Consider the following 23226-nt stretch of genomic DNA (forward strand, 5'->3'; position numbering starts at 1 on the left):
TCCTAATAGTTTAATGTTAATAAATTGTTATTGGAAGAAGCTCTTTAAAAATAGATACTACCTAGTCATTTATTCCTCAGCATTTTGCTTCCATATAGGTTTGTTTTTTGCTTTTTTGTTTTTGTTTTTTGTTTTTTGCCCAATCTGATTTTAAGATGTTATCAAAACCACTTTTCAAAGCTGGTTAAATATAATGACTTCTTTATCTACACCTTTTTGTTTACTAACATGTCTGAACTTAACAATTTGTATTATAATATAAAACTTATCCCAGTTAACATAACTTAGTATGTTCCAGGGGCTGGGTATGCTCCACATGTAGTCTTGCAATCTTTCTGGATTTTGAAAAAATATCTGCACAATGTATTTTTAAAAATGTATTATATTTTATTGTGTTTAAATTCTTTGGAAGTGGACAGTCCATTTATGGACTAATTAGACTAATTTTTCTTAATTAGAATAACTGATTGATAACAAAAACTCATGCCTCATGCATGCCATATAACAGGATGGCAAGTGCATTGTGGAGTCTGATTTTAGGCTCTCAGCCCTCAGTGACCAGACCAGGTCTTCCAGGAGACAGCCATTCATGCCAGCCTGCCAGCCACTGAATCTTCTTTGACATTTTAATTAGCATGCCTTGTTTTCATTGCTGTTGGAACTACTCTTAGTTTATCAATGAAGGAATGAGTTAGTTCATCACTCATTCAAAGGGAATGGAACAGTCAAGATCAAGAACCACATTAAACTAAGAAAGAATAACAATTAAACACAAGTGGCTTGGAGAGGAGAATGTAGAGGGAGATATAAATCTTCAAGTAAGAGAATAAAGTGTGAGTATGAGCAGATCTCTCTTTCTGTAAAGAACAGGGAACTGGCAAGAGGGACTTAAATCAGAAATTCATTTCATTTTGGCACTGAGTCCCCATTATACGTATTCCTGTCACTGTGCTGTAGTCCCTGCTCTACAAGAGTCAACAGTGAGGGGTTCCTACAGAAACGAACATAATATCACTGTCCTAAGGCAAATGCTGATGGAGGAGTGGATAGAGGGGCCTGTATAATTCTAGAAACTTGAAGCTATATTCAGGAGAACTTAAGTCTTTTCTCTCTCTGGGCTGTTAAGAGGTTTTTGGGAAAATACCCTTATTTTGCTCTATTGAATTATGCTTAAGAAAATCTTTGTATTTATATAAGAAATTGCCTGAAGGAAATTTAACTTTATTCTTTCGTTGACAGTAAGTTTAGCAAAATCATTTATTGTGTGCACAACTTTATCCACCCACAAAATAGATCACAGTCAGAACTATGTTCTAATGAAAACAAGGCTTATATTTTCTGCATTTATTTTTATACTGTAGTGAAAATCACCCCACTCTTGGCCCCAGTGTACTTATACCTATAGCAAGTCCCTGCAGATCTGAGAAGTTTCCAGTTTGAAGGAAGCAAGAGAACACGTTAGGGAGGGGCAGGAGGTGTGTCACCATCAGGTCACTGATTTCCAGAGGTCAGCACCTCAGACTGGTGGCAGAGGTGTAACTGAAATCTGTAGAGGTTTATTTTGTTATTTTATCTGTTCTTTTTAATTAAAAAACAAACAAACAAAACAAAACATCTTTGAAGAGGTGAGGAGATGGTGGCTGTTGGTACATTACCTTTTGTTTCCCCCTGAGATTGCACCATCTCATTATTTTCTACAAGTAGGAATCAGTACTATGGACAGAGGACAGAGACCTGAGTTTCAATTTTGGCTCTGCTCCTTACTAGCGGTTAGCATAAAAATTCATTACCCAACACTGATGAATTTAGTGCTTGTAAATAGCCATGTCTTGAGTTCCTGAGTTCTGTGTATACAAAAGAAGCAACAGTGTAAGAACTATATTTATAATCTGAATTGTTTTTGTAAATATACATAGGTTTTGTTTGTCTTTGATTTGTTTGATGAGCAGAGAGAAAATATCCTTCAGCTAAGGGAGAATGAAGCAGTTTTTGGTTAAATATCAGTGATTTAAACCACAGTTCCCTTTTCCTATATGATTCTTTCCTAAAATGTAATGTCACCTAATCAGCAGATCATGCTAAATCTTGTGATTATATATTTTTAAAAGCACTTTTCAGGAAGTTTATAAATATATGCAACTGAACTAATTCAAATGGAGGTAAAGTACCAGAAGATGTGGGAATGGTTCAGGCTGGGGGCAGGGGGAGAGATAAAAATCATTATACCAGCAGCCTACGGCAAGAATCATTTTGCAACAACCACTAAATTTAACTCCTCTCTCCATAAAAAGCAAAGGCAGCGAGATATAAAGTAAACCTATCATGAAAGAAGTAGCCTTTCCTGGCAATAAACTCTACAAGAAACTTACAATTCATATCCTTATGCAGGAGACAGATGGTTAGATTTGCTGCATAAAACAGGAAACCCCCAAATAAAAATGCTTTAAACAAATGAGCAGCTATTTCTCTCTCAAATAAAAGAAGAAATCCCAAGCTTTTTTGGAGAATCTTCATGGTGTCACCAAGGACTTGGGCTCTTATTTTCTGGCTGATCATTCTCAAGATTTGTGCTTTCCATCCTTAAAGTACCTTTTGGTCCAACACAGCTATGGTGCTTTAGTGATCATATCTGACTTTCAGGCTGTGAGAAAGAAGGAGTAAGCCTCCAAAGTTATTTGTCCTTTTCCATTTAAGAGAATTTTCCAGAACTCTCTCTCATACAACCACTTTTGCACCTATTTTATTGTCTCCAACTGAGCACATGCCACATCATGTAAGGATGCAGGGTTGGCTGGGAAGTGTATGTAGTCTTCTTCTGGTTAGGCATATACCACCAAAAACATTTGATGAGCAACTGCTAGTCTTTGCCACAGACAGCAAATAACAAAATGGACAACGTTTCAATAACCATTTTACATAAAATTCACATGTAGCCTTTATAGAAATATGTTATCAGATACAAGGAACCAAGTCCAGTGACCACAAAATACTGATGCAACTACACCATTTCAGCCCAGATCTGCAGGCTTTCTCCAAGAGAAGTAAATGCTGACACTCCAGAGAAATAATTACATGTTTCACAGATTGGCTTTAATTTAAGTAATCCCTTCTCTAGGGACCAACCTACTTTTAGAAAATGAAGTTCTTATAGGGAAGACAAATCTTGTTTTTAAGAGATTTAAACAATGCATAGTCTTATATTCCTGCAGCCTTCTAACAGGCAATGGATAGACAAATCTTTTGATTGAGGTTTCTGTAATAACTGTGGGGAAAATGTTTTGTTCAAAGCAAATACTTATGTATTGTGGGTGTTTGGAGTTCTCCCTAACTCTTTAGTGTAAGGAGGATTGATTTGAGCCCCATTCCCTGGAATGTGGAAGACCACAGCCCTTTCCCAGATTGCCATGAGCTCCAGAGGGACTTGTGTTCTCATGGCCACCTCTGGCTTTGGACACCTGCTTCCAACAGTTGGCTCTCATTTTATGAATTGACTTGCTCTTTTGCTCATGTTGTTCTTCTCAGACTGTGTCGACCCTGAGACTGACACAAAGACCCTTGGATCTTTTCCATATTTTTCACATATCCAAAAAAATTGCAACCCTCCCCTGCCATTAACTAACAAAAATAAACATACACATACACCTACCTATACAAGGTCATTTTGTGTGAGTAGCAGACTTTCCTGAAGTATATCAGAGTACAAATGTAACATCACATACACATGAACAAATTAAAACTAAACCATAGGCATCTTTGTGATGAAAAGTCCTTTAGCCACCATATACCACCCAGAGCTTCATTCTTATTTCCACTCCTTCTGATCCCTCAGCACCATACAACTTTGCTTACTTCTCTGTTCTCAAATATAAAGTAATAAATAGAACTCTCTTTGGTCCTCACTGCCGAAGTTACCTTTGTATATTCAAGTTCCATTAAATTGCACAGCCAGTTGGCAGTTGTGATTACATGCAGTAGGCTTTGAAGGTGTCCTACATGCACGGGGCTACCCTTGGCCTATGGCCTGTTTTTAGGATTGTAGCAGTGGAAGTGAGCGCTGACCTGAGATGACGCATGAGAAAAGTGAATCACAGTACCTGCAAGTAAGAACGTGGTAGTAATTTAATAAGGTTAGGTGTTATTATCAGGGTTAACAATCTTCAATTGACGATGCTTTTCTCATTGAGAAAAATGTTGAGCCCTTCTATTCCTGGTGGTGCACAATAGTTTTAATCTGAAGATAGAGGCCTCTGGAATCTGAATTTGCACATCCTTCCAGAGATGTTTGGTGCATATAACATATGACGATATTTATTCTCTTCCATTGCTAATACGGAGGAAGGGTGCTTGAATCTTCTGTGTCAACAGTTTTGTTCATCAATTAAACTATCTGAAAGTTATGTGCTCTCTTTGTAATGAAAGTCAAGGTTGCAATCATCAGAGTTGGTTAGAATGCCCACTCATTTTCCTGAGAGATACAAAAGAAAATAGAAAACGAATTTGCTGAAAATGGAGCAATACATACAGTTATTTTGATGAGGGTCACTGTTGAAAATCTGAATTTGTTTGTATTACGGCATGTATAAGGGCACTGCGACCTGTTTCATGTTCTCAAGGAGACAAAGCTGAGCAAGAGGGTAAAAGCTGAATGGCAATGTGACCTAAACAAAGGAGGAGTATCCTTTAGAGCTATGTTAGATTATAGTTGAGGTAAGGTTTTTTTTTTTTAAAGAATTATTGTGTAATAGTCTTTTCAGAACTTCAGGAACTTAATTTCAAAGTCATGTTCAGAAAAAAGAGTCTTTGACCTATTAAGTTTTTATTTACTATAACTATGATATAGCTTGTTCCCACCATAAATTCCAACTCCTCAAACTCAGATGCTGTGTTTTGTTTACCTTGTATTTCTTACCTAGCCTAGGGCTTAGAACTTGGTTGATACCCTATAAAGATGTGTTGAATGAATGAGTAAATGAGTATATTTATAAGTAAATCAATCATTCAAACAACCGACAGTTTAATTTCTGTGCTTTTCAACAATTAATATTTCCATTTTAGCTTTGATGAAAGTAGGGGAAAAAAGCATGACAGTCCAGTTTTTAATATCGCTTTATAACAACATTCCATGAAATACAAGGTGCAATTCTTATGTCAGTTTTGCTAGATTAAGATGTTAATGAAGAAAAATTCATGAGCCTTGACATTCTTTTTTTAGCTGTTCTACCTTCACTTTCCAAAAGGGCAAAATGAACATCTGTGTGTCTGGAACAAAAGACAAATTAAAAGTAAGAGGTTAATTAGGCATTAAATTGACATTTTAAACACAATTTTAGTGCTATGGAAGTGGTGAAAACAATCATTTCAAAACTGCTATATTGGGGGGAGGTAGATTTTATTGATTAGTTTACTCAAAAGCTGGTACAGTCTGAACAATTAGAATATCAAGCAAAGAACACATATGAAACAAGCTTTGGAAGAATTGTCCATTAAGTATTATGATTCCTGCAAAAAAAAAAAAATAATAACAAGCTTTGCACAGCTTTGTTATCAGGAGCCTTTACATTTGACATTTCAGAAGGGAGGAAAGTGAATGGCTTAAAAAGTTGAAAAGCCAATTCATCATGATGTCTGACATTTGGGAGCTGATATTATCATCTGTAATTTAAAATTCGGAATTTATAAAGTGCAGTCATATAATACTGCCCAGCAAACAAAGGTCTTGCTGAAATGTCTGTACTTATCTGGGAAATAGCATAGAGTCACAAAAAGCTGATGGTTTTGAATTTGAATGTTTATTCCTCCCACCTCACCCCCAAATTTTATAAAATAATGGGTTTCTACCTTCTCCAACAAACAAAACTGTATACACAAGGAACTGATTTTATATAGGGAGATTTAAAAATCTACTATGACCTTTGTCATCATGATTATGAGACTTTTCTTGAACATGTATTATGTAATGTTTGTTGATCATGCATTTTCTTTATTTCTAATCAAAGTATGATAGTACATGAAAATATATTCAGAGCTACTCTGGCATTCTGCTGAGAATACCAGTCACAGTCGTCCTGCTGCTGTGTGCTTATGCATAAGGTTTTCTAATCCAGAGATTCCCATCTGGCAACATCAGGAGGTATTTTCAGGAACAGCTGCATCAGAAAATATCCAGTTGGAGGAATTCTTCATGGACCCAGCCCGTCAGACGTCCTGGGTCCCAGGACCTTGGACCAGAACCTGATCCTCCAACTTCCTTTTCATTAATGGAATCAGCATTAACATGGAGAAAAGGACATTCTTTCCTTGTCTGGCATTGATAATCTTGCTGCTTTCCTAAAGATTGGTTTGCTGTGTGTACTGTGCTCAGCTTTGTTGTAGCTATTCTCAGATCAGCAAAGCAAAATATTCCCTTTCTTCCTTTCTTACAAATACTTCACGAAAAGGTACCCAGTGATTTGTACAATTGACAACTGTAACCATTGCTCCAGGGCAGAATGAGAAAAACTCATATTCTCTCTAACATAACCCAGAAGTGCCTGTTCATCTACCTTATGGCAGAGGCATGTGTTTTCATTGCTGCTCTGTGATCTAATTCAGAGGAGAGATAGCTGCTGCATTTTCAATTGATATATAAAAATAGCTGGTTGCACTAGACACCGTCTGACGTCAATGCAATCATTAAAAAGCAGTGGCCAGTCTGCAGAACATCTCTGATTGCAGCTCAATGTGCAAATACTTAAACCATATCATTCTTTTCTTTTGACAGACAGCCATCTTTCTTATTGTAAGATCATTTTCATCAATCATTTAGCTAGTATGTGGTTAAAGCTCAAGTTCTTTCTACTACACCAAGGCACAAAATATCATCTAAATGCAAACCCATGGATTAACTATTATTGTATTGGTTTCCAACCCACAGGATTTTGTGCTGAAACTTTTGAAGGTGACCGATGCAGGAAGCCACTGGACAGTAACAAATATGGTGCTGAGGACACTTACTAATCCTTTCCAAAAGAGAGTTCATGCTGAGAACCAGATATGAATACCAAAACGCCAGATGGAGTCTGGCTCAGGAGTTTCCCAAATCTGTTATCCTGTAATAAGTTCTGCTACCTTCTCCTCCAATATGGAGTCCCTTCCCCATTCCTCACTATTGAGCCAAATTCTACCCATCCTGCACTCACCTTGCAGTCTTACCCAACCTCTCTGGCAGCATTTTATCTTTCCCCTTCCTGACCAAACTGTTGTGGCCCATAAACTAGTTTAAACTTTCACCAAAGTCTTTCTCTTCTTCACATTCACAAAAGAACGCTTTCCTGACCCTTATCTTCGCTCCATCTTTCACCATACTCCAGTGCAATTCTTCTAAAATACCAGTCTGATTATGTTAGCTCCTTGTTTAACAACCTATGTCTCCCTCTGCGAGAGCTCCCCAAACTTCATCCCTTTTAACTAAACCAACTCATTCACCCATGTCCTAGACAGAGGCCTATTAAGTGAATCTGCTGTTCCTTAGCTCTTGGGGCCCTTTATTTTACTCTGTCTTTGCCTTTTTATTTTCAACCCATTCCTGCAACCATTTACCTTGTACTATTATTCATCTATAGTGCTCAACCCTCACGCTTGACAGATTTGGCTTTCTTAGTGTTAAACAGTTTCTTATCTTTTGAACTTCATTTGTAACATTGCCATGACTACTCAGGTAACCATTTTACTCCACCAATATCCAGACTCGGTCCCATGTGGAATATGGCTCACCTCTCTCGGGAATCGATCAGATGATCCCTCATTACCTGCAGGATAAAACCCGTGGCACAGTACACAGAACCCTAATCCACCATCCCAGACTCTTTTTCCACCAGTTCCCACTGGTTCCCACCATATACCTGTATATCAGTCAGTCCACCACAACCTTTCATTCTTCTGTTTCTTTTGCCAAACTATGTCTTAGGCTTATAGAGGCCTTCCGCCATTTTCAGTTTGGCACATTCACCTTTTTTTTTAAAAAATCAAATTGAAATATCATTACCCCAGCCAATTTAATCGATCCAATTTAAATGTTCCCATGGAATTTCCCATGGAAACACATATTTATTTTGAGTATGTTTGTTTTGTAACTTTTTGATAGTTATCTGTTTTTCCCCTCACACTTGACTTTCTTCAATGAAGAAACTAATATTTTATTCTTCTCTATGTCTTGAGATATAGATACAACACAGAGTCTGTCAAATGATGATTCCTCAACAAGTGTTTATTGACTGAACAAATAATCCATACCATATGTTTGAACATATTTTTAAAATTTTTTGTCTTGCCTAATAATTAAATGTCTTTCATCTATGAATCATTACCTTTAATTATAAGCATGATGTATAGCACGTATTTTTTGAATACTCTGTATACCACCTAGGTCAATGTTGAGAATTTATCCTTGATGAACTATATTCTCTTTCTTGATATTAGCCCCTGGTTTCTGTTTAATCTACACTGTAAAATTTTCATCTATGAAGATGTTTTTCATTCTTAAAATTTTAGCCTTTTCCACACCTTAAGGGGAAAAGTTCTAGGCAATGTTGCTTTCACATCTTCATTACCATTTGTTGATGGCTCAAATCCTATACCAACAGAACTGAAACAAGGAAGTCACTTAGATGATGAAGGATAAAAGGTCAGTTAATTTGAGGGCCCACATGGGAGGAAAATACTTGTCACAAGGGATATCTGTTATTGGTTTCTCCTTTGTGCATATCTGTGTCCTGCTGTCACTGTGCAATACAACCTAAATAATTGAGAAGGAGCCTTGTTTCAGTCTAGGCTCTGTACCTAAATAGATTTGGAGACATTCTCAAATTTGTATCGTCAGCCAGTTTACCCAGCAGCCTACTTAAGAGCTCCTCCTCATCAAACAAGTATCTAAAATTCATTATGTCCAAAGTTGGAACAATACTGCACCTTTCCAAATGTGTGTATCCTTGGATTTCTTCCATTTTTATGATTAGTACAATTTCATGATTTTCTCAAGTTAGAAACATGGATGTAATATCAGACCCTCTTTCTTCTCGACCCCCATATTGAATTAAACACTAATTCTTGTGTTTTGAAGCCCACCTACTCTTCTCCACATCTATTACCCTTATTCTAGTTCAAACCATCCTCTTCTCTTTCCTGAATTCCTGCAAAATATTTTTGTTTGGTCCTTCCAATTTATTCATAGCATCCAGAGAAATTTTTCAAGAAACAAATATGTTTAGTTCTCTCTCTTGCTTAAAAATTTTTAACAGCATCGGATTGCCTTCAAAATCCAGGCCAGGGGCCCCTACGTGGCTCAGTTGGTTATGTGTTGTACTCTTGATTTCGGTTCAGGTCATGATCTCATGGTTCATGAGATGGAGCCCTGCATGTGTGCTGACAAGGCGGAGCCTGCTTGGGATTCTCTCTCTCCCTCTCTCTGTCTCTCCCTTGCTTTCTCACGTGTGCATGCTCTCTCTCAAAATAAATAAATACATATTTAAAAAATTAAAATAAATACAATCCAGAGTGCTTCTCAAAGTCCACAAGACCTTGCATAACCTCTTTAGCTCCATCTCAAGCTCCTCCCTCCTCAATCCCCGAAAGTATTAATGGAATTCCTTCTGAAACCAGAGCATTCCATGCTTCCACTTAATGCTGCTGCCCATGCCTTCCCTGACCCTTCCTCTCTCTTCAGCTAGCCAGCACCTACTTGTCCTTTTGAACTCAAGTCTCACTTCTTCTAGGAATCTGCTATGATTTCCAAAATAAGTCAGGTGATTTTTTTTGTATGCTTGCTTACAACTCATTATTTTCACTTCGTATATTGTATTATATTTGTGATTATGTAATTGTCTGATAATTGGCTTTAGCTCTCCTATATTGGCTATAGCTCTCCTAGCCCTTCTATAACGTATGTTTATTCCATGAGAACAAGTATGTTTATATTTTGTTCACCCCTGTATCTAAAGGATATAGGAGAATACCTGAAAAATAGGAGTTTTTAATTAAAATGTTAATTCAATCAATACATGAATGTCTCTTCCTTATAAGAGTTCAATTATTTTTTTTTAATGTTTATTTTTTTTGAGACAGAGAGAGAGGGGGAGAGAGAGAGAGAGAGAGCACAAACAAGGGAAGGGCGGAGAGAGGGAGATACAGAATCTGAGGTGGCTCCAGACCTGGAGATGTTAGCCCAGAACTCACGAACAGTGAGATCATGACCTGAGCTGAAGTTGGATATTCAACTGACTGAGCCACCCAGGCACCCCAAGAGTTCAATTATTTATTGAAATTCTGATTCTTAATTTAGGTTTGGGCATACAGTTAACATCTCTAAGGATGAACTGATAAAGACAGGCAAAACATCGGATTACACATTGTTCTTTTTGGCAAAATTGCCTTCTTTTTAGCTGCCTTGGAAAGAAACTATTCACATTTGAAAACAGCATGTACAGGAAGATAGCAGGCTCTATAATGGCCTTTTCAAAACAAGACACCTTGTGATTCTAGACTTGTGTTAGTTAATTGCCTAGGTTGGCATATTATGGAGGAATTGGACTTTTTTCTTTTCTTTAAGTGTTTATTACATATATGTTTATGTCTGTTGGCTCAAATACATTTATTGTAACCATGTTGCTATTGGCAAGTATTTTGGGATCCTTGGGAATAAAATAGTCTTTCCAAAGAAGATGAGGTGGGAAGTCAGGGAATATTGGGTGGAAATCCTACTTACAAAGTTTACAATGTTTTGAACATTATTAGTCTTTGAGAGATCCTACTTCTACTTCATGGCTCTCAAGGTTGAAATAAATAATATGTATAAAATGCCTGGCAGATTAAAAAAGCTGGATAAATGTTAGTTTCTCTTCCCATAAAACCTAGATTTTCTCTTTCTTTTTTTTTTTTCCTTCCTTACCCCAACTCCTTTGTCATAGTCTTCCTGGTCTGTGAGACTTCTTATGATTTTCTTTAATTTACAGGGTACTGGCTGGCTAAAATACTGGCTTGCAGATTCTCCAGAATTCTGTAGCTTAAGGAAATTTAAGTCTTCCTTAAACATATTAGTAACTAGTGAAAATTTTCATCTATTTTTACTAATGAAGTATATGTTTCCACTGACAGAAGGGTTTAGAATCTTTGATCAGTAAGGTACATGTCCATTGCTAATCAATTTCTAGTTGGATATTCTAAGCTTAGATTAGCTGAATCCACCTAGAATTTTATTGGGTTGGTATAGTGCTATAATTGTAGTAGACAGCAGAGAAAAGATGGGTAAATATAATCTTAGTGAAAGTTATGAGATCTGTGGTAAAAGGGTATTGGCAAAAATAATCCTTTGCTCATTAGATACATAAATTTGAATAGGTCATTTAAAACCTCAGTTTCTTTATTTACAAAATCAGATACTTCTCTGATACAGTTTTTGTGAACATGACAGACATAATGCATGTGTAAAGTTTAAGAAGGAAAGCATTCTAAATGCAATTTATTTTGTTTATAAGACAAGGAAAAATGTAGTTCCCAATCCAGACATGGTAAAGAAGGTCTATGTATCTGAAAAATATATATAATGAAGGCTAGCCAAATGGAAGCAGACCAAAAAGAAGGAGACAATATTTGTTAAGTTCTTAAAATTTCCTGGGGCATAGAAATTCTAACTCATTCTTCCTTTCTTCTAGGGCATCTCTAGAAGTTCAATCTAGGGCATCTCTAGATGCCCTAGAAGAAAGAAAGGAAACTTTGGATTCATCTTGCCTCATCAAAATATCCAGAATCCCCTAGATGCCTACCAGAGAAAGTTGGTTCAGCTTTTTCTCAAGAAGTCATTCCAAGCAGGAAAAGAAGCTCAGCCTGACTCCTCACCCCCAGAACTAATTGGGTATCAATTGAACCATTGGGATGGGACATGAAGTTGGATTAGTTGTTGCTGAAAACATTTCAAGTGATAAAAACAGAGACCATGCTTGGCCCTATTCCAAGTGCCCCAGAGAAAATAGAGAATTTGAGTGAGCAGAGTTGTTTACTTTACCAGGTTCTGCTCACTATGAAACCCCTCCGTGAATCCTACTTTGATTACCATTTGGCATTGGTGGTTGGGGTAGGGGATTTGGGAGTAGGTAGCTTAGAATGAAAGTAACTTAGAATTCTCAAACAGAAAGGGTGATAGATGACTACTTTGTGCTCTCTCCTCTCTCCTTACCTTCAGCACCTACTTACCCATGCTTACTCTCAGCTGATGAATTTGCTTTCAGTTTTACTGAATACATGGTGGCAATCACAGGAGAAGGTCTACAAGTTTCCACATTACATCCATTCACTGACCAGCACCTGTGCCCTTATATTTTATCTTCCCTCTTGCTCCTGCAGATGAGGTGTCTGTGTTCCTAGTAAGGACAACCTTTTCAATTGTCCATTATATTCCATTCTCACATTCTCAGGGCTATTTCCCCAGTAATACTCCTTTCCTGCATCATTAATTTCCCCTCCTGGTGGATTATTCTCATTATCTGCTTATAAGCTCTTAGTTTAACAGTCTCAACTAAACCTTTCCTTTCATTTTCTCTCTAGTAATCACTCAATTCCTTTAGTCTCCTCTATAGCAAACCCCCTCAAGTGAGGTCTTTTCTCACTATCTCTATTTCTCCTCTGCCATTCTCTCTTGAACTCAGTCAAATCATGCTTCTGTCTCTATTATTCCAATAAAAATACTGTTGTCAACAAGTCTCATTTGCTAAATTAAATATCAAATGCTTGGTATTTGATTGATCAAATATCAATGCTCATCTTAGTTGTACTTTCAGCAGTATTCGACACAATAAATCATTTATTTCTTTTCTCTCATTTTATCCTCTTTTCTTTTTGAAGTGTTTTCTTTCTTTTTTTTCTAAGTGGACACCATTCCTGGTTTTCATCATCCTCATTGACCACTCCTCAGTCTTCTTTGTGGATTCCTCTATGTCCCTTACTTACTGTTGGAGTATCCTGGGAGGGCTTGGTTTCTGCACCCTTCTTTTCTCTGGTTATACTCATTTCCATGGTAATCTTATTCAGTCTCATGTCTTTAAACATTAACAATACTGATGATTACTGTTCTGAAACTTGAAACATAAACCCTTAAAATCCAGACATGTTATGCAACTGTTTTGTTGACATCTGCACTTGGAGATTAATGAGTATATTAAATTTAGCATGTACAAAACCAAATTCTTGAGCTTTCTTCCCACACCTACTCTTTCCTTGTTTTCTTCCTTACATTTTATATCAAATCAAGTTTCAACAGAGTCATCTTTACTTCCTCTTCCTTCTCACTCCCTAAAGTCTTGATATATTTACCTTCAAAATATAACCAGAATCCACCACACCTCTTCATCTCTGCTGCTACTGGCCCAAACCACCATCATCTCTTACCAGAATTTTTAGGGAAGATTTTTAACTGGTTTTCCGTGTCTACCCTTGTTCCTCTCAGTCTCTTAACAGAGTGTTCATAGTGATCCGGTTAAACCATAAGTCAGATCATGTCAATAACTTCCTACTTCAGGCAGAACCAATGCCAAAGTTCTTCAGTGTCTATAAGACCTTACATGATTGGTCCTCAATGACATCTCTGACTTAGTTTCCTTTTATTCTTCCCTTTGCTCCATCTGGCCTTACCACAATGGCCTTCTTGCTGTTCTTTAGTGTGTCAATCATATTTCTACCTCAGGACTTTGCACTTCTTTTTCCTTTTATGTCTTAGATTAGGCTACCCAGAAACAGAGGCATAGAGCTTATGTGATATTTCTCTTTCTCACAGAAGAGAAGAAAGATGCAGAAAAGGATGGAGAACCAATGCAAGGACACACTGAGCTGCCATCTATTTAGCGCAATTAGTTGTTTGATTCAGTAGACTGCACTCTTAAGCAGCAGTGTTCCTGGGAAACATTAAGGGGGAAGAATTTATCCACAGGCTCGTCTTTTGCATTGGTTAAAGTTTATCCACATGGGCATTAATTCCCCTGCACTTCCAACTTGTGCAATTGTGGGTTTAAGTGCCCAAGGGTCGGCAGCAACATCAACAAGAAGCCCTGGGGCAGAAGAAAAGAAATTATATCCATCAGAGTCCACATAAAACTGGAACAAGACACAGATGAGGCCAAGAGGGTCTCAGGGATGCATAAGAGATGTCTGATAAACTCTGCTTGGAGTGTTCTTCTCCAGATGTTGACATGGCTCACTTTACCTTTGAGCAAAGATGGTCTTTGTTCAAATGCTACCTTCTCAGTAAGACTTTTCCTCAGCTTCCCACTTAAAATTGTAATCACCTACACGTTCCCAATATCCCTTTCCTGCTTTATTTTTTCCCCCCATATTACCTTCTAATATACCATAAAACTACTTGTTTATTTCTATAGTCAATCTTCCATGCTACACTCTAAGCCTTAGGACAGCTGTGATTTTTGTCTGTTTTGTTCATTGTTGTATCACCAGCCTAGCACATAATATGTATTCAACAAGTAGTGAATGAGTTACTTATAAAAGTTCCTTGCTGGCATTGTGAGCTTTCACAATACACTTGAATTAAATATATGTAACATTTTAATCAATGTGTGGATTATGTGTTTATTTTGTCAAATAATAAAATATTTTAAGCATTCAAAGACAGGGTGGAGTATTTCCTAGGTAGGTTCTAAAGCAAGTTACTGAAGGAGAAGATTCATTAATGTCCACTGATCTACAGCATGTTTGTTTGCACAGCTTCTTTATTCTTGTAAGTTGCCGCTTAATAGTTGTCTTTATTGATCTACTCCATTAAATCTCCAAGGAAATAATTGCAAGAAATGGTGATAAGCTTATTCTTTGCTTCACCTTCCCCTGGATATTAACAGGAAATCTCTGTGAGTCAGATGGTGATAATAGAAGAAGACCTATGAACACCAGGTTCTGAGTAAAATGGAATGGGGAAACAAGAAGGTGAAGTGGAAAAAATGACTACAGTTAGTTCCTGTAAGTATACATAATAAGCATCATAAGTTATGATGTATGTTATTAAAAAATAATCATCATTGATCCGCTTTATCTGGTCTAACTCTGCAAGAAGCAATAATGCTCTCTGGCCTTAAAACTGAAGGGGAAAAAGCCAAATAGTCAGTGGCAATGGTATAACTGTTTTATAATTTTTTTCTTAACACTAGTATTATTTTCTTCAAGAGGCTATATGGGGGCCTGATGAGTCATTGATACATGCATTGCCTGCATCTATATCTTGGTTCAACCATTTATTAGCTTATGAAGGCTTGGGAGAGCTATTAAACTTAAAGTCTTGTTTTCTCTAAATAAAGAAAATGGAGATGATAATACTTAAATTCCAATGTCAATATTTGACAATTAAATAAGATGAGATAAGGGAAGTACTAGTCCATAAAAGATACTTAATACAGGCTAGATCCTCCTAGTGTTAATAGTTATCAAGAAACAACAATGTAGTCATAAAGAGTTAAAAAAAAAAAGCATGAAGTGAGAAATAAATAATTGAAAGTAGATATAATGCTAATTAGACTTTTGAATTAAAAATAATTTTATGTAATTATTTCAATTTTATTAATATTAAAGATAAAAAGCATTGTAATTGGCCCAGTATTGAAGACCACTATGTTGAAATGTCACAATAGGACACATCAGATATTTGACCTCCAATGTTGTGCTGTTCTCTTAGCACTTGTGGAATTTAGAGAAACTTTCTCTTCCCTATAAAAGTTTACAGTCTATATGCCATTAAGCAATGAAAATATGCTAAAAGTTAGCAGTCTAGAATATGTCATTAAGCCATGGAAAGATAATTAAATTCAGTTTGCAAACTAAGGAAGTTGATGTCCAGATGTGCCAGTTATGAATTTATAGCTCAAAATCAACACCTAATTGCCTGTGTTGTGAAAATATAGCTGGGTCCTTTAAATAGATTTCCTTTTTCAGCTGGCACAATGTTAAGTTTTAGGGGTAGAGCACACTGGAGGGGAACTCGTTTTAGGTTCTTGGATCTAATTCCAACATATGTATTGGCAGGGCCTCCTATACAACATCAAACACTTCTTGGACACCAATAAGGTATCTAAGAATTAATCACAACTCAACTCAATTATGACACTACCTAGAAATAGCATCAGGTTCCACAGGTTGAAGGTTCAATCTTACAAAGATTGTCGTCCTCCATACTCCGAGGACGTTCATATTATTACCTGTACTGTCCACTGGCTACAAACCAGAGGTTCTCAACACCCCATTCTTGGGTTCAATTCATTTGCTACAGCCACCCACAGAACTCAGAAAAACATTTTTACTAGATTACTGTTTATTATAAAAGGACATAACTCAGGAACAGCTAGATGGAAGAGGTGCATAAGGTAAGCCATGGGGAAAAGGCACAGGAGCTTCCATACTCTCTCCAAGCTGGAGGCTTCATTACATAGGCACAATTGATTAAATTGGCCATTGGTGACTGATTCAACCTCTGGTCCTTCTCTCCTCCCTGGAGTTTCTGGGAATGGGATTGAAAGTTCTAACCCTCTAATCATGTGATTGGCTTCATTGGCAAACAGCCCCCATTCCTAGGTGGGAATCCAAAAGTCACCACATTAACATAACAAAAGACACCTTTATCAACACTTGGGAAATTTCAAGGTTTTGGGAGCTGTGAGCCAAGAATTGTGGATGAAAACCAAATACTGTATATATTTCTTATCAGTCATAATATCACAGGACCTGAAGGAGGGACGTATTATTGCCTTCCTGGTCTCAGTTTGTATCTCTTGCCAGCCTCCTGCCAAATGATTGTTCTAATGTTGGGTTCCTACAGCATATGGCTTCTCTGGCATTGTGTTCCTTCAGTGCACGATGCTCAGAAACACCCATTGGCCAGCAGCTTTCCCTAGGAATGGCTCTGCAGCAGAGACTCTGGTGGAGCAGACCCCTGTCTGTGGTTTCTTCTGCACCCACTTGAGCAACATGCAATGAGTTCTGAGGCATAACATCTCCCTCTGGATGGCTTTCTCCAGAGGGCAGATTGCCATTAAGTTCCAGTGACACAGCAGTGCCCAATTAGATATGATTTCACTCTGAGAGGACCTCTTTTTTTGGATGTTCTATCTCACATCTAGAGTCTGAGGGTGCTTCTTGTTTCTGCTATTTCTATACTCTTTAGAGTTCTGGTTCTCCTTACTGAATGCTAGGCAATACTCTATGACTTCAATCTCCAATTTTAGTTAATAATTATTTATGTTAATTTTTCCCTGTTCAAATGACTATGCAGTTTCTGTTTCCTTGTTTGCTCCTCATGGAAACACCAGAGTTTATTACTATCTAAATGGAACCACGGGACAACAAATCTGTTCTATCTAGATGCTGTTCTGTAAACTTGTTAACACAAATTTATTATACCTCTTGAAGTGCAACCAAAAATGGCAAATAAAAAAAAAGGATAAAAGGATTATTAATCATGTAGTCATTCTCCTTGAGAAGACATCTACAGAGATATGTAACAGGGGAGAGGTTGTAGGAAAAAAACACATTATTTGAGCAGAGTATGTTAGAACATTATTTTTCAGAGTTATATAGTAACAATGTGAGAATGTTGTTTATGGTGTCCAGGCTTTTTTATATTGTCAGTCTATAAGACAAGAAGTTCCAAGTGGGTTTTTACACACTAGAGATTTGAATTTAATTTGACACTGTTTTGGTTTAAATTTACTGAACAGCTTGCCCACCCATTGAACTATAGGGGAATTTATCAGAAGGCAGATGGATGATACACTGATATTATTTCTTTTTTTTTTTAATTTTTTTTTCAACGTTTATTTATTTTTGGGACAGAGAGAGACAGAGCATGAACGGGCGAGGGGCAGAGAGAGAGGGAGACACAGAATCGGAAACAGGCTCCAGGCTCTGAGCCATCAGCCCAGAGCCCGACGGGGGGCTCGAACTCACGGACCATGAGATCGTGACCTGGCTGAAGTCGGACGCTTAACCGACTGCGCCACCCAGGCGCCCCACACTGATATTATTTCTTAACACACTGTGGTTATTCCAGCATTTCTTTAAGAAATGTACTAATTGGTGGCAGGTTGGAGAGTGTCTGCCAGAATCTCAGATGTGATCTACTTTGGAAATAGGGTCTTTGCAGATGTAATTAGTTCAAATGAAGTCATACTGGATTAAGGTGGTCCCTAAATGCGATGAGCGGTGTCCTTGTAAGAAGAGGAGAGGATATAGGCATAAGCATGGAAGACAAGGCAGTGTGATGATGGAGGCAAAGTGACTCATCCATAAGCCAAAGAATGTCAGGGTTTCCTACAACCACTAGAAGTTAGGAGAGAAGCAGAGGATGGTTTTCCCTCCCTAGATCTCCTAGCAATAACCAACCAAATGTGTCAACACCTTACAGTCTCCAGAACAGTGAGAGAATAAATTTGTTGTTTTAAGCCACCCAGTTTGTTATAGCAGCTCTGGGAAATAAATACACAGTTATTTTGCTTGGTATTGGGGATTCACTGGTAAATAACACAAAAATCATTCATGTCCCCATGGCTGCTAGTCATCTTTTTATATTTCCACTGTTAGTTTAAAAACGTGTTTTTATCTAATAGTTCTTATTTGGGAGGGCTTTTTCTTTTTGCGGCATCATAAGAAATTGTAGCTGCTGAAATGGCAGCCCAAATTTGGAAATGTGGCCTTGTGAGGAATCTTATTAGATGGAGGCATCTAATAAGTTTTTAATTCATTTATTAATAAGTAACTTTGAAGAAGAAATCCTGCAGAAAATCCTATCGAGCTCCAAACATTAACACAGACACACATACACTCACAGATACACACCGTACACTCTCCTTCATTCACTTCCTTATTTCAGAAATGCTTTATCTCAGATATCAGGTAGATTCTGTTCATCCCATGATTTGAAGAGTGACCCCAAGGACTGAGCTGATGACTTTTGGACCTCCTGCGATTAGTGTTGATTAGGGAAAAATGATTTGGTGCTACCAAGGCTATAATTTCTCCCATTATAAAACCATTAATTTCACTATATTACCTTCTTCTGGAAATGGTCTTGCTCAGAATTGCCTGTCACTTCTCCACAGCATGAAATCTAACTTGCATCTTATTTGGACTAAACAACACACATAGTATCCTCTCATATTTTATATATCTTAGGGATTTTCCTTTCTCCTCTTTTTATATGAGCCACCGACTTAATCTTTATATTCTCCGTGGTGCTTTAGTATATTGTGCATTTTGAATGAAGACCTACTTTATTATATGAATGGCTTCAGGGATATAGATTTTTAAAGTTTTCAGTACTGACATCCTAATTGCTTCTGGAATTTGAATAATGCTTTAAAACACACTATTTCCCAGATGAGAAGAGCCTAACATTAAAAAAAATTAAAAATGACTCCAAGGAAAGTATATGCGGAAGTTTTCTCTAATATTTTTGCAACTTTTCTGTAAGTTTGAAATCATTTAAAATAAAAAAGTGGAAAAAAAACCCTCCAAAACATAAAAGTTAAAAATCTTCTTGATGTTAAAAAAAATCTTCTTGATGTTAGTTTTGACTTTCATATCTCCTCCGGGGACTCTGAGCTGAACTCAAAGCAATCAAGGCCAAGCCGATGAGTAAAGGCAGTGCTCCGACACAGGGCATGATTTTCAGAGGTGATGGGAAAACCTTGCTAGAGGACATCCATATTTGTGCCTGACAGGAGCACCTTCTCACACCTAGCAGAGATATGATTTTCCTTGTACGCGACCATCTCCCATCTCACTCCATTCTCATTTGTGTGGTGCTTGATTGGGAAATTGACTTCAGTCCCAACTCAGACCAGTCAGACTCAATTCTGCTTTTTTGGTTGAAATTACTGGGAAAAAGAAGTGCTGTTTGGTCATCTTGACTCAATGTGGAAAACCCTCCTTAAATATATTCAATGCAGAGGAAAGTAAAACTGAAAGAAGGAGAAAATTCAAGCCCTCATGATACTGTGTGAGATCCCAGATCCAGTGATCCCCAAATTGCTTCTGTTTCAGTTTTGATTAGGCTGAAAAATAGCCCCTTCTTTTGGGGGGCTTAAATTAGAGTTCTATTTCCATCACAAACTGAGAAGGTAAAAATTATCTTGGACTGAGAAAGTAAAATCTGCCTGGCCATTCATCAGACTGGAATAACAGGCAGAGATAAAGCCAGCTTGGCAAAGTGAACAGGAAATGCCAAGGACATACCATGGCTCTAAAGTGTCCTAAGAATACCCTTGAGTGACTACGACTATTTGAAATTCTATCAGTAAGAATGAGACATCCTACTCGCATGCAGGAGCTAAGTCACTCTGATACAGGAAAGCTGGTGCCCCATCTCTGACTTGCTGAACCAGAAACTGTATTTTTTTGTAAGATTCAGGTAATTGTATGCACGATAAAATTTGATAATTGCAACAGGGAGTCCTGGGTGTTTTCATAGGGCTTCTCAAGATAACTCACAGGTGGGGAAGGGGGACATGAATCCATTAGCCTTTCCCATATGAAAGCCATCCTGTGATAAATTATTTTGCGAGTTTTACTTTTTACTTTTCTGTAAATGCTTCTTTGAAGTAAGTAACATTGAAAAACATCACTTTAAGTCCTTTTAGTACTTCCTTGTGAACGAGCTCATCAGATTGTGAGGAAATAAGTTTTATTTGTAGTGGATAAAGGAAGGAGGACTCCTACCAAACAGAAGCTGGGAACCTGCACATTAGAGTCCTCTACCCAATTTTGTCATTTGCCCATTGTTGGGAGATGGCTGCTGGCCAGAGCTGCTGGCTCTTTTAAGGTACATACATCTGGGAATAGGTCTAAATAACAGAATTGGGGGGGGGGGGGGTCCATCAGAAGCCTATTTGTTTAAGAACCAAGAAACCTCCTAGAATAATTTGAGAGAAAGCAAACTCATGAAAATAAATTTGACCAGGAAGAAATCCTTGGTACCCAGAGGGGAGTAGTGACTTTGAGACTAGCATATGACTTTGAGAATAGCATGGTGGCTGTCTCTGGAATCAATTTCTGTCCCAAGCCCATACATAACAGAGAGAGGGAGTAGGGTGAGAAGGGAGGGAGATTGAGAGAGAGAGAAAGAGAGAGAGATTTGAATTTGGGTAATTATCAGGGTACTAGAGACCCTCTATTAGAATGTAACATAAAGGCAGGAGAAACATTTCACACCTACCTTCATTCAGCCATGATTGCTCACTCCTTCGGCACCTGAGGGCTTTACCAGACAAGCAGTGCCTATCTGGCAGATTCTTGGGCCTCATGGAAAAGAGGCAAATATTGGAGGCTGAAGTGAACATCAAGATGAGGAAATAACAACAGCCAGCCGCTGAAAGTTGTGGAGTTTTTTATTAAGTACACAGGAAACATCCTCTGGGGACTCAGGAAAGTGTGGGGAGGGGAACAGTCTTCCAAAAGGGTGTGTGAGCAGAGGTCTTGTATAGAAGCAGGAGTCTGTGGGATTCTAGATAATGTATCCATGCAAACTCACTTGTATCTACAAGCAGAAGAATGGAAAATTTCGAAGGGATTTTGTTGATATTCAAAATGTAATCCCCTCCCTCACCCTTTCTCAGCTCTTTTTAAATAGGTGCATCATAAGCCAGTTCCCTTGGGTAAATATTCTTTGCAAAGACTCAGTTGACTTTATAGCTAAGAGAAGAGGTTTTTCTGTCCTTGGAGAGAACGCTAGGCAGTATGTTTTCTCCTAAATTCCTCCAATATTTCTAGTATTTCTCCAAGGAGAAAAAAGAGGTAGAGGATACTGCCTTGGACTTTTTTGAACCCTCATCACCACCAAACAGTGCTCAGCATGTGCCTGACCCTCATCAAGCACTTGTCTACCATTTGATTGGGTCACATCTGGTCACAATTTAATTTCACTGCTTCCAAACATGTTGTAATAACTGCCATGCCCTGGGAGTGCGGACATTGCTAAGATGTGCCTCTTCCTGTCGAAGTTTAAGTCAAAGATTCATAATCCTATAGCCCAATGAGAAAAGGATTATTGGTTCTATATTAATATTTTTGCCTTTTCCTATTGCTAAAATAAAAACCATCCTGCAGACACGTTTTTCTCCAAAAATGAAAGAGCACAGTTTAATAATAGCTGAGCACTTGTATTGAGGCAAAAGATTTCCTCTTCATCATTTCTCAGTAAAACCCCAGGAGGTCAAGTTTACACATTTCTATGAGGGAAAAAGTATGAGGGGAGAATACGCATTCTGCCAAGGAGTTCCTTGGGAACTGCCGGCATTGGCATTCTTCTCTCCCTGTCACTTAGGGTACTAAATCCCACTTTCCAGAATTCAATGTAGTTTTGATGTGGTTCATCTTTACTTAATAGCTAGCTCCAGATGGCCCCAGAAATACTTCTATCCACTGAAGGATGAATATGGTAGAAAGTGCCAGTTACATTTAGGTTTGCTTCTGGTCCTTGATTCCAGTGCAGCCTTTATTATGGCTTATTACTGTCTATGTTGAGGCACATGTTGAGAGAGCCAATGCTGAAACTGTCCATTGCAGGACGGTCTTTCTACTTAAAAAGAAGTATTTCCTCCAATTCCAGATGATGTTTTCGCTCCTTTGATCTAGGGAGTATCACCATTTTTATCCTGTGTGGAAGAGACAATTTATGGGGGCTGCTTTGTTTTATGCGGTCAGCCTCTTCTGGCGAGAAAAAATTTCATCTGAAGTCCTGGAGGCAAGCAAAGGAAGGAGAAGAGATAGAGCCTCTAGTTTTTGTTGTTTTTGAGCCACAGTTAGAATGTGGCAGCCAAGCTTGTACACACTGCCCTGCGCATGATGACAGGGAATGTGGCAGAGAGAGGAGGGGAAATCCACTCTTCGTTCATGTATGGCCCTGACCAACCAATTTCCAATTATGCTTACTGCAGAAATTGTCCTTTTCTTCTTAGGCTTTTAGGAACAACTGTGTTCGAACAGTTTTACTATCTGGGGATATTACCTTGAAAAGATCTTTGAGAATAAATGTATGTTCGGTTTTTGTTTATTTGTTAGAGGACAAAATGATGCCACCTGTTAGCTCCATTGAGAAGTACCAAAGATGTGCATCATCCCTTTTCCTAAGGAACATTTTAGAAACGTTTGTAGTGCTTAGCAAGGAGCCTAGCATACAGCAGGTACTTGGCAAATGTTTGCTGAATAACTGACTGA

At 37.9% G+C, this 23226-nt stretch overlaps 1 long non-coding RNA gene across 2 annotated transcripts; it reads right to left on the reverse strand.

Moving 5' to 3' along the window:
• Positions 1-364: 364 nt before the first annotated feature.
• LOC147584089 (uncharacterized) lies at positions 365-22054 on the reverse strand. 2 transcript variants are annotated; one of them, XR_015240992.1, is made up of 2 exons: positions 21227-22054; positions 365-4465 (listed from the first exon to the last, which is right to left on the reverse strand). It is a non-coding gene; the product is annotated as an uncharacterized LOC147584089 (long non-coding RNA). The 2 variants fall into 2 exon arrangements; XR_015240991.1 differs by lacking the exon at positions 365-4465 and adding an exon at positions 4987-5259.
• Positions 22055-23226: the final 1172 nt, after the last annotated feature.

This window comes from Puma concolor, chromosome A1 (assembly GCF_028749965.1).
Source record: "Puma concolor isolate L17-30 chromosome A1, mPumCon1.1.hap2, whole genome shotgun sequence".
NCBI lineage: Eukaryota > Metazoa > Chordata > Mammalia > Carnivora > Felidae > Puma > Puma concolor.